Source organism: Anthonomus grandis, chromosome 1 (assembly GCF_022605725.1).
Source record: "Anthonomus grandis grandis chromosome 1, icAntGran1.3, whole genome shotgun sequence".
Lineage (NCBI taxonomy): Eukaryota > Metazoa > Arthropoda > Insecta > Coleoptera > Curculionidae > Anthonomus > Anthonomus grandis.
The window spans coordinates 52,515,225-52,528,333 of NC_065546.1; the positions used below are offsets into that span (position 1 = coordinate 52,515,225).

The 13,109-nt window shown below is 30.8% G+C and overlaps 1 protein-coding gene across 7 annotated transcripts in view; it reads left to right on the plus strand.

Moving 5' to 3' along the window:
• LOC126733620 (disks large 1 tumor suppressor protein) overlaps nt 1-13,109 on the plus strand; it is an 825,690-nt gene that overhangs the window by 185,599 nt on the left and 626,982 nt on the right. The gene's annotated exons all lie outside the window — the stretch shown is intronic.

Sequence of the window (13,109 nt, forward strand, 5' to 3'; positions counted from 1 at the left end):
ACATCGCTTATAGGATTGAACTACATTATTAAAAATTACGTAAGCAGAAAATAAAAAAGTGCATTAAGCTTCTTAAAAAATAATTTGTCACAAAAAACATATATGTTAGGCCAGAAATGAGATAAGAGAAGTCTCAGACATTAAATAAACAAAAAGTCTAATTTTATAGTAAACCATATAATATGAAGAAAATATAAGAGACAGGAAATTTGTATTGTTATATTAGTATTTGTATTGATCGGTTTTTCAGGCCAATATTGGTTTTAGTATAAGAGGAGGAGTTGCAGCTAGTCACGGAGAATGACATGAACATTATTAATGAATGGTTTACATCAAATCGTCTTTATTTAAATGAAAACAAAACATATATTGCTGGATTTAAATGTGACGTGGCAGGTCTACTCTTGAATAGTAATCCTTTGCAGAAGCTTCAAGTAACTAAGAACTGAAGAGACATTAGCTGGCATGGACAGTCTATTTCTCATTATTTGAGTTGTATCTCAAATTCTGGGGTATTGCTAATAAGGGACTTTTGAATATAGTTTTTATGATCTAAAAGAAAGCGGTTCGTTTTATTACTGAAATAAAAAGAGACCATCCTTTAGTGACCTAAAAATATTAACTCTTGCATCTGTATTCGTATTAGCAGCTATTTTTTTAAATCGTTTTGCACTCATGGCTCCTGTCACTCTTGACAAGACACATCAAAACCAACTTCTGCCTCTATCGCTTCTAAGATCTGCACTGATAAAAAATTCACTTATATGTATATGAAAGCTTATAATTTACCAATAAATCTGAGAACCCTTAATTCTCTAAAGACCTTTCACCACATAATTAAGATTTTACTATTAAGTAATTCTTATTATAGTATGAAAGTATTCTATCTGGATGCACTTTAAAATTGAACTTTATTTTGCTTTTATTGTGATATTTGTCTGTTAATATAAAATTATGTCTGATATGAATGTTTATATTTTTTAATGCCTTGTGTTTAGAATCATTTTATTGAATTTTAGTTAAAACTATTGAATTAACTATATACACAAATATAGTAAATCTAAACGAAATAACAAGTAAAATACTCTAGCATAAGAATATTGGATGCTCTAGTACCTCATTCTAGTTGTAGCGTGATGGAAAATCGAGATAGTAGATACATAGCGGATCTCGGAACCATTTTTACTTATTATAAGAAGAACAATAAGTTCAGGAGGAAGCTAAGCTATACAGGGTGTCCAAGATAAGGATCCTAAGCATGGGGATCTCGGTACCTGTTGGAGATACAGCTTCGGTTAAATTAGGAAAAAGTTGTGCACTTTGAAGCGTATTTACATGCCGTTGAGAAACTTCAAAAATTTCAATGGCCTGCTGAGATATTTGGAAAAAACGGAAATTTGCCAATATCGATTTTATTTTTTCCTGGCTTTATTTTAAAAGATATCAAAAAACTATTGACACTTTCTCATTGACACATTTGATGTAGTACGTGATGGCGCTTTTAAATTTTATATCCGACGTTTCGTTTTCGAGAAATCATCATCAACTTTATTTTTTTATATGGCGCGAAAAGAAAGTACACCCTGTATCTAATTCCATTTTTTATTACAAATTCAACGATGTATCACATGTCACATTATTTTTGTTAGTTGAAAGGAAAAATGCAAATTTTCTATTTTTTTAGCATATTTTTTAAGTAAGCTTTGGAAACAAATGCTTTGACATATGTAAATATCTGTTACCGAGTCTGTCACATTTTTCTTAATATCTATATAGAGAGTGATGAAGCTAAATGAAGCATTGCTTTGCATTGTACATTGTACTACTTATAAATAAAAAAATGTAACCAGTAATAGACAAATGTTTTATGATTTTTCTAACGATATGCAACAAATAATGAATACATTTTAAAAATAACTAAAAAAGCAAATAAATTAACGCATTTTATAAATTTAATTTAAAACAGGTGTTCAAACAGGTTTCCGTTATTTTCTAGACATAAGTATGATCTTCTTACAGTAGCAGTTAAAACATCACGCAATATCTCTGGCGTAATACTTTAAAAAGCGGCCGTCACACATTCTCGTAACTCCTGCTCAGTTCCAAAAGAATGTTGATAGACTCGGTTTTTAATAAATCCCCAAAGGAAGAAGTCCAAAGGGGTTAAGTCTGGGGATCGCGCTGGCCAAGACACTTCACTGGAGGTTCCAATCCACTTTTCAGGAAAACGCCAGCTATTGAAACCAACAGCTATTGACCTGTGCCAGAGGTAAATCATCTAAGCAGTCTTCTAAATCATTTTGCAATAAATTAAGATATCGTTCTGCTGTTAATGAATAATGGTAAATAAATGGACCTAGTATTTTGGTTCCTAAAATTCCATACCATATATTAAACCCAAAACGTTGTTGATGTCTAGATATTTTCTTAACACGCGGATTTTGTTGGACCCAGTAATGACTATTGCGGCGGTTAAAGATACCATTATTAGTGACCATACTTTCGTCGGACCATATTATTTTTGATGGAAAATTAAAATCCTCTTCACAGGCACGTGTATACCACTTACAAAAATGCCGACGTCGTTCGAAATCCCCAGGTTTAAGTCCTTGGCAAATTCTAAATTTGTAGGGGTGATTTCTGTTTTTACGTAAAATAAACTGAGCTGTAGATTTGGCAACTCCTACATTTTTTTCAATTTGACTGGTTGATATCTCGGGTTTTTCAATAACTGCTTGTAAAACATTATTTTGAGTTTCTTCAAGAGATTCCTTTTTTCGAGATAAAACAGGCTTTTTAAACGAACCATATTCTTTTAAATTTCGAGCCAACTCTAAGAAAATGGATTTACATGGTTGCTTTCTATCTGGAAATTTATTAAGATACATTGCTACTGTATTTACAGTATTTTTGTAGCACAAAATGTAGCACGACAGCATGTCAAACTTCTCTTCATGACTATAATGACCACCAGGCATATTTGAAGATAATAACACAATTTTAGCAATAATAACGACAACAGTAAATAATAATAACAATAATTACTCAACAAACAACACCTCGACAATCACGGTAACAACAACAGCAATTAATATTTAATAAAAAATATGTGACAGGGTAAAAGGTATTTACGTCAAAGTGTCAAAACATTTGTTTCTAAAGCCTACTTAATAATATGTTTAAAAAAATTGAAAAATTGTATTTTTCCTTTTAACTAACAAAAAAAATGTGACATGTGATACATCGTTGAATTTGTACTAAAAAATGGAATCAGATACAGGGTGTACTTTCTTTTCGCGCCATATAAAAAAGTAAAGTTGATGGTGGTTTCTCGGAAACGAAACGTCGGATATAAAATTTAAAGGCGCCATCACGTACTACTTCCAAAGTGTCAATGAAAAAGTGTCAATAGCTTTTTGACATCTTTTAAAATAAAGCCAGGAAAAAATAAAATCGATATTGGCAAATTTTCGTTTTTTCCAAATATCTCAGCCGGCCATGGAAATTTTTGAAGTTTCTCAACGGCATGTAAATACGCTATAAAGTGCACAACTTTTTCCTAATTTAACCGAAGCTGTATCTCCAACAGGTACCGAGATCCCCATGCTTAGGATTCTAATCTGGGACACCATGTATATAATATTATTTAAAAAAAAAAACAATTAATACACTTATAGGAGTAGAACATAACACGCTTGCATTTCTGGATACATATACTTATTTTTTACATGTCAACTAGTTACCAAGAAAGCAATAGTATTAACACAACAAGAGTCGAAAGGAGGCGTGAAGAGGCAAAAATTCCCATGGGGCAAAAATAAAATATGCACTCATATTTAATCTTAAAAGCATAAGGCCCTCTATTCTGTTGAGTTAAGAGAGCAATAACTGAATGGACGTATGATAAATTTGACAAGAACTCATATTTTTAGTTCAAGGAACTGAAAAAAGGTATTTTTTTTTTAAATCTAGTCAAAAAATTAACTTATATCTATGTACATAAAATTATTAATGAAGCTGGTATTTTGAAAAACATAAATCAATTATTCAAAATTTTAACTTGTAAAATTCATCTGATTGAATGAAGTGTAAAAATTTGCATATTTATGTCAGATATTTTAAAGAATAAAGAGTATTAATAGTACTTATAGTATAATTTAAAATACCATCAAGCATGAAGGACAAATGCAGCGTGCTTATAGCGTAAAGTTTAAAAATTATGACCATTTCTACTTAAAGAGACCGAATGCATAACTTTTTACGATAATATGTTTGTGTTTTAAGACGAATCAATAACCAGGGATTTTTTCTGGGATTCCCCTGTACGACATATATTAGCTTTTAATGATGTTATTGCAAAACTTTTCCTAGATGAATTAATAATAGAATAGCAGATTAGTCATACATTTTTATTCGAAGTAGAATAAATAATTAGCTAGAGAATCTTATCAAGGACGTTTTAAGTAAGAAAAAGGAGCCTATACTAGATATCTAATTGAGTAGAAAATAGGCAAATAGTAATTCTGTTTCAAATATTAAAAACCTGGAAAGTTTTTATAGCTAGTATTATTTATTTAGTTAGCAAAAACTTGATTGACGAGGTAAATGAAGTATCAGTTTTTATATATTTTATTAAAGTACTTATGTATGTATTAAAGTATTATGCTTGGTTTATAGGTATGTTGAATAAACCGTTATTAAATTAAAAAAAAACACCATATTTCTATGATCGATAACGCCTATTTTTCTTGAGTTTTGCTTTAAATAATCAGCTGTATTATTTTCGTAAATCAAAGTTTTGAGATAGCTCCATAAAGAAAAATCCATGAGCGACAGAGGTCAATTAATATACGTACTTCCTTTGAAAATCACTATACTGAGAAATAATTATTGAACACCTTTAATTGTTCAATTAGATGGTTGATTGAAAATTCTATTAATAAAATATAACTGCATTAAAATTTTAATTTGGGTTGAACTGCTTTACAATATTTATTGATTTTTCAATTACTGTTGGCATTGGCACGTCTGAGAAAAATGAATATATATAGTGCCGATACTCTTTTTGAACACCTTGTATTTATAATTTATTATTATATATATGTTATCAATATCATTTGGTCTTTTTTAGGTAAGCTTCATGAGTTATGAGGCAATTTAATATACCATCGAGTACACTAATCGAATGAACAAAATGCAGATAAAGGTAAGCCTTATAAAAAACATTATTATATATTATTTGTTTCAACTTTTCTTATTAATTTTATTGGACCCTGTATGATTAAAAAATGAGCAAGTAGGGTAAGTTACTTAATTATTAGTATATATTATATAGGCTGGCTGTAAATCAAATCTGACAATTTAAATGATTTTGAAGTCTAGCAACTATAGAAAAAATTGTTTGTACTATTTATCTAAAAAAGTTACATTTTATGAAGCAAATATAAAATTAATAAAAAATAATAATAATAATATAAAATTAAAAAAGTTCTAAAATTCCAAAATAAGAGCATCAAGAAATTTTCTTTCAGATATGTCCTAGGGAGGTATTTAGAAAATATCGCCCGTAGCACAAATAATATGGAAAATCTTAATTTAAAAAAAAATGCAGTTCAATGTAAGATTATTATATTTCTACTTCTATATCAGTTTTTATTTTGTCATATTTAGAAATCATATTATTTACCTGACCAATACAAAGTATTAATCAATTGTATGACAAGGGGAAGAGGTGGGATTATTTTCGATACTATATTTATTTTTAGGAGTAAAGAAATTGTATAAGAAACGTATTTAATTATAATTATTTTGCATTATAGAAAGAACTAATCATTTTAGATAATTGCGCAAATAAAAAATTCCAATTTTCTTCTCAGCGAAACAGAAAAAATATATTATAACCCTGGGAGGAAATAAAGAATACGTAAATAGCATGTTTCTCACCCAGATTACATGCGATTTTGAACAATATTTTCTTCTTTTCCTGAGGTTTGTATTCCATTATTTACTTACTATTTTTTACTGTGAAACGAAATTACTTTTACCAAGTTGGACGTTTTGTCATTTTTGTTCAAAGTTTTGAAACCAATTGAATATTAAATGACAATGTCATTATAAAGCAGGACCGTATGCCTATTTAATGAGATATATTTAACCGGCATTTCTTTTTATTATATACTTTACCCCAACCTAGTTCCATGAAAGTTTCAAAAACCTTTAATTATTCTCAGCACGGTTTTGGAATACTTTAAGCCCATCTGGCGATAAACTTAAGTTAATATATGGGCAACTGGGAAACTACACAGATAGAGAAACGGTTAAAGAGGAAATAATTTTAATAAATATTTTGTTAAATATTTAATAAAGAGTCTATAAATAACAGAGAAAATATATAAAAAGCGGTTGTTCCAAGCCGTGAAACCAATTGGTATCGAGGAATTAAAAATGTATATGAACACCACTCTCTCTGAAATGCGGTGCTAATTTCAGAACTGAAATTTTTTGAGTTGGATGGTGATGTTAGGTTCATATAATGGTCTGTATGCATCGGTTTTCTATACACTGGATGGCTTAACACCAGATGATAAAGATATTCAATAAAAAAAGACTCATTTTAATTTCAGTTATTAACCGGATATTGGAATATCCGGAATATGGAAGAGGATGTCCATGGCCTAAATAACGAAAGTATTATCAACATTTCATTTCCAGATTGTTGGCTTAAATGAGAAGGTTAAAAGCAAGAGGAAAACCTATTATACTCCTAACACTTGTACATAAATTTTCCTGTCGTATTAAAAATAAAGTTACAGAAAGACGCATAATAAATCTATAAGTTGACTCCTATGAAATTGAAATTATCCGGATTTGAAACTCTTATTGATTGATTTCTCATCTAAAATATATAGAATATAGTTTGAATTTCATAATTATCGGCTATAGTACAAACAACATCGTTACCCTTAATCAAACAAACCATCACATGAGTTCCTTTTCAGCTAGAAGAAGTAGATTTTTTTAGCTAAAGTCTATCCTAGACAGGATATTTTATTAAGGGTGGCGAAGTAATATATCTCCGCAACAAATAATCCAGGAATATTAACAACATCTTTGCTGCATCAGCATAGGCGGTTTCCAGTATGGTTTTCCAAAAACATAATTAACAATATGTTAACGCACTTACATCTCCGCAAGTTTAACCCTTTACGACAAATAATAAAATATCAAGCTCGGGAGGCCCTTAAAATCTATGTCATTAGAACAGAGGAAGCAATCTATAAGGACCCTCTCTCTTTTTGGTCCTTTATTAAGGCAAAGACGAGCCAGTCTTTGGTGCCAACAATAGTTTACGATTCTTTTGGAAGGAGTTTTGAGGGTACTGCTAATATTGTTTCAGCATTTGCATATTTTTTCAGACTGCATATAAAGATTCTAGCCGAGCAGATCTTACTCTTGTTCCTCGGATTATTTTAAAGTTTCCCCGTCAATTTCTGCTAATAAAATTGCAGCTGCAGGTAAAACATTAAAAAACAAAATGACCGCTGGCCCAGATGGAATTCCCAGTTTCATAGCTAAAGATTGTGCATTTGTTCTGTTTAACCCCTTATGTCATCTTTTTAACTTACTCCGCAAAACCAGTTAGTTTCCTTTTAGTTGGAAAACTGCCAAAGTACTTTCCATACACAAAAAAGATGACCTACAGAATATTGAAAATTATCCTCCCATATCCATATTAAGTAACTTTTCCAAAATCTTTAAGATTATTATTTACAATTCCATATTTCCTCAAGTGCAAGCGAAGCTATCAATAGATCAACATAGTTTCTTTACCAAAAGATCAAGTATAACCAACGTTTGTAAACTCGCCCTTGATTAAAAAAACCCAAATTGATGTAATATATACTGACTTCAGCAAAGCCTTTGACCAAATAGATCACTATATCTTACTGGAAAAGTTGAGGAAACTGTTTAATTTTTCTGAAAAGTTTACTGCTTTGTTATCACCTTATCTGATTGGTCGTCAACAATTTGTCGAAATTGAAGGCTACATATCAAAATCCTTTATGCCTACGTCTGGAGTTCCACAGGGGTCCAATCTACAACAGTTCCTGTATCATTACGAGATAAAATGAAACGTTTGGTTGGGGCAAATAAGAAGTGCCAGCTTTGAAGAGATTTAAAGGCCTTTTCAGACGTTTCTTTCCAATCAAAGACAGTAAAATCCTTTAAAGGTTGTAGTACAGTACCAAATCTTGCAAAAATATTTGAATACTCCTCTGGGTCTAATATGGATTCTTCCTTATTTACAATACGTTCAATATTTTCAAAGACTCTATCCGGAGGTATATTATAAGAGTGTCCTGGTACTGGAAATGTTATAATAATATTTTTTAATGACATCGGAGCCGCACTAAAAAACTTAATCAACATGCTTAACATGGATCGATTTTTGTTTTGCCCCCCGCAACCGTCGCAGAAAAGGCGTACAGATTGTATACCTGGAAAAAATATTAATTAAAATGTTTCAAAAATTATAATCATTTTAGGTCATACCTGGTAAATTTAGGAGTTGAAGTCGATGATAAACACACGAAACAATCTCATTAGACCCCTTTGGACGTTCTATTTCATTCCAAGTGTAAATAAAAGTGTTTTCTGGTGTATGTTTTGATTTGGAAGATCCCTGGCAAATAGTAAAGTTGTACTGATAAAGCTGCCTACTAAAATAGGTTTGCTGGTCTGGAATTTTAAGTCAAAAGACAAGATAATCTCATATTCCCTATTTCGCCAAAGCAATTCAAAAAATGAATTTGCTTTTAATTTATGGATGTGACTAGCTGCCATTGCATCTATTTTTTTCTTTTGTGTCTTGGATTGTCGACTTTGAACCCCAAAATTTAGACAACGAGACCATACATCTGTCGCAGGTCTGGCAAAGCTAATATTAAATTTTTGTACAAAAATTTGTCTGAAAAACTCGTAGTTTACTAAATTTTCCGTTTTTTTTTATCTATATAACTTCGAAAGTTTTTGTATATTTAAACTACTTGGTATGTACTGTTTTGTCACATTTGCGTTTCGGCAGTAGTGAGACTGTAATGGATTCAATCCTTTAAGAAATGCAACCACGGCTTGTTTTTTGACAAGATATTTTCGGCTTCTAGTATCGCCACCTCGTAACTCACTTGGCAAGTCTTCACTGTACAAATATTTTCTGCAGATATTTTGCAAACGGAATTTAGATATAGATAAACAACGAATAATAGTTTTTTGACAAACTTGCATTTTTAAGTATCTTCCATCTCTTTTGGTTTGTATAAAATATTTAATTGCAACGGATTTTCGAAATTTTGTTTCATGGACTACAGGCTTTCGATTTTTCTTTGGTAATTTAGCTGAACAATTTTTCAGTAAAAACATATCTTGATTAACTTTATCTTTCGATTTATAAAAGAGCTCATGAAATTTTCTTATATCTTGCATTGTTAGACTTGCACATTGATAACAAGAATTAGCAAGATGCTTACAATCGGGCATTTTGGGTAATGATTTAGGCGTGTGCCTAAAATTATTTAAAAAAATGTTGTTAATAAGTAAACATTTTAAAAATAATCTGCAAACTTACCTAGCTGCCTTTTTTATGTTTTTCTTCCAGGATGACTCATTTCGTAACTTTTTTCTTCCTTTACCGTACACTACTTCTTTAACAGGGACACTACCTGCCTTTAAACTATCTTCCAAATTCATTTTTATGTATACGTAAATACAAATAATATTATCTTTTGTAAGCACACTTAAGTATTTAAATAAAATAATCAAATACACGTGTTAATTACAACACTGTCGAATACAAACAGAAACAGAATACTAAATAAAATAATAAGACCACGTCATTTCTTTAGACATTTTTTGACCGCCAATCGCATCGCCATAGTTTAATCTGTGTATTAGGTCAGTTACGCACCTGTAATTTTATGGCGCAGAATATTTCATACCAATAAGGCAAGTTTTGGAACTTATAAATAAAAAAAAGACGGTTTTGGATCTGCAAAGCAAATATATAAATTTAGTTTTGGAACTGTACCTTATTTTAAGAGCTAATTTTAAAAGGGATAAGACGAGTTTTGGTAATGTTTCTTATTATATTTAAGTTTATTTTAGTATGTAGTTTAATTATATACCAAAAAATCAAATTCGGTAGTAAGTGACAAAACGAGTTTTGGAAATGGATAACTCATTTGTCCCTCATATTGATCATATAGTGGCTGCTTCTTTAAGACTATTGGGGTTCATTATTTGGAACTGCAGGCTGCTTTTTAGTAATTCATTTTCTTTGATAATGCTCTATTTCTCTTTGGTCCGATCCAAGCTCGAATATGGGTCTCTGCTTTGGTATCCATCTAATGAATATTAACACTCTTGAATACATCCAAAGGAGCTTTTTGAAATATCTTAGTTTTAGAGAGAATGGTTCCTATCCAGATAGATGTACAATCACAATCATCTGTTATCCCAGTTCATTTTAGAAGTTTTTTTTTGTAGTATTTCTCTGTAGTATTCTTGTGGAAATTGCTCAATGGTCACATAGACTCTCCAACTCTTCTCGGTTACATCTTTAAAGGTGCCGCTCCCTTCCTCTAGAACAAATGTTACTTTTGCTCTTGATCGTGTCAAAACTAACATTAAATATCAAGATCCGAGTTTTATCATGTACAAAAACTTGCAAACAAATTTGCTTCCACCTTGTGACATCTTTCAATGCTCTCTGAGGCACCTATTTTCCGAGGTGATCACGAGGATTGTTACACAGTGTGTTGGAAAGTCGCTGGAGGATGGGTTGACTTTATCTCCTTCTGTTTTGTATTTAACTTTTTTTTTAAATATTGCTCAGAATTTTATTTTATTTGTATTACATTTTATAATTTAATTTCAACTCTGGCTCTAATAAATAAGTTAATTCAGAGTTTATAGTTTTATTTTTTTTTTAGTACTTGATGTGTTATATTTTACCATTTCTAATTTTGATTTTCCTGTAATTGGGCTCTGACCTGTTGGAAAAATAAATAAATAAATAAATATTAATTACGCCTCCTAGTGAAATTTTCAGAAACTTATTTCCATCAATTTCTCAGGCTATGTACAAAAAACTTAGTTTCAAGTTCCCTGTATGCAACATTCAAAATCTCAACCCAACTTCCTACAGTCTCTACATTACCAGACTACCTAAGCCCAATCAATAAGGATACAATTCTTTAGAAAATTCCAGGTACAGTATGTTGAAACATCAACAAAATATGTGACATCAATTCGACAATATGACAAAAACCTAGCCGCCAAATCGTTCTTATACCCACTGAGTCAATAAAAGAAAGAAAATGAAAGAGGTAAATTTTGATATTGTGTTTGCGATTTCAGATTGTCGGTTGTATGAGGTTACAAAAAAAAACAATATTTACTTAGCGACACTTTTTTTATACGGGAAATGACTCAACCCGCAACAAACTATCAAGGAAACGAAGTATTAAAAACGACGAATTTTTTGTTTCTTTAGATACACTGTTTTTTTTTTAAATTATTGCTAATTAATAAACAACAAAAAATAAATGCGGAAAAATTGAAAATAACGGTTGAATAATTCTGCTATTTAGGTGTTTTAGGAATTTTGTATTTTCCACTAGCAATTTCTATAAATTAGCAATATCTACAAAAATCTGTTGAATTAAGTTGGACCGTGAAAGAACAAAATCAAGAGGAAATATTGTTTTGAGCAGTGGGGTAAATTCTGTTTGCTTCTCTGCTTAATCCTAAAATAATAAAATGGCTTTTCTTACGAAACATAATAGGCAACTAATTAAAAAACAAATTAAAAACAATTTTTTTAATTCTTTTCGATATAGACATTTCCATTGTGGTTAATTTAAAAAAAAACGCTATTTGTATTTTATCAAATAGTACAATACGGCGCCATCTATTCAGCAAGAGCTGAAGGCCTCAAAAGCAGGTGAAGCAATTGAAAATCCCTTATTTAAAATCAATTAGAGGCGAGTTTCGTTCGCCATTTATCAGTAACACAAATATTAGGTAAGCCAAAAAAACAGAAAAGATTTCTTGTATAAAGCTTATTATTGATTACAAGTGGAGTTATAAGAATGCGGCTGTTTGTTACCAGATGTCGCTACTTCTTATTTGAGTCCTACAAATATCAATATTTATGGAGGCCTTCGACAAGCATTCAATAGATGGTGCCACATCAGCATCAGCTGGTGAAATTCGCATTTCTTGAAAGTTGTTATGAAATAACATTCAATAAAAATAATGCCAAGGTCATTTTTCCTTTAAGTGCGTCTGTTATCAGTAATGTTTATAAAAGAGTTTTAGCAATCTTGCGTCTTATCTTGTAAATTGTCTTAGAACATCTGAAGGGTTGCATCATCATTTATTCGCACGAATTAGGTCATATCGAAAAGACGTTTATCAGTTTTCTTTACCGCCACTTGGGTCAGCTGATTGTTCTAGTAGTTGTTCGGATTTTTTTACGTCATTGACAGTTACATTAAAAGTGAGTAAAAAACGTGCGAACGTCCAGAAAATCACCAGTTTAACCTTAATTTGAAGCTCGGGTATTTCAATCAAGACTTGTCCAACATTAATATATACTGAATACTGCATATATCTTTATTTTTTACTTCGAGTTCAGAAATAACCCTTTAACACACTAGTAAAAATCAGTGTCACAATCACCAGTTCCCTCACTCTTTAAATGAACACATTACACGAATAAGAAAACATATAAGGAAAAACTTATCTACTTAAACTTAACACGATTAAGGAAAAACTTATCTGCTGAAGAAAATTCGAAATACGACAATAATAAATCATTCTTTCGAGCCCTCTTAAATGCTTAAAGTACGGTATCATTAACTTGATAACTCGAATAAAATTTTTATAGCGCCTTAAGGTATCTTAGTCGCTAAAATATAGCATTAAAGTAGACGAACGATAAAATTGTAGATAGCTAAGCCAGAACTACTATGCGAACATCAAACACAGGTTGAGTGGAGTCGAATTTAAATGAAGAAGAGCAAGAAAAATACATTCACTTTCAGATC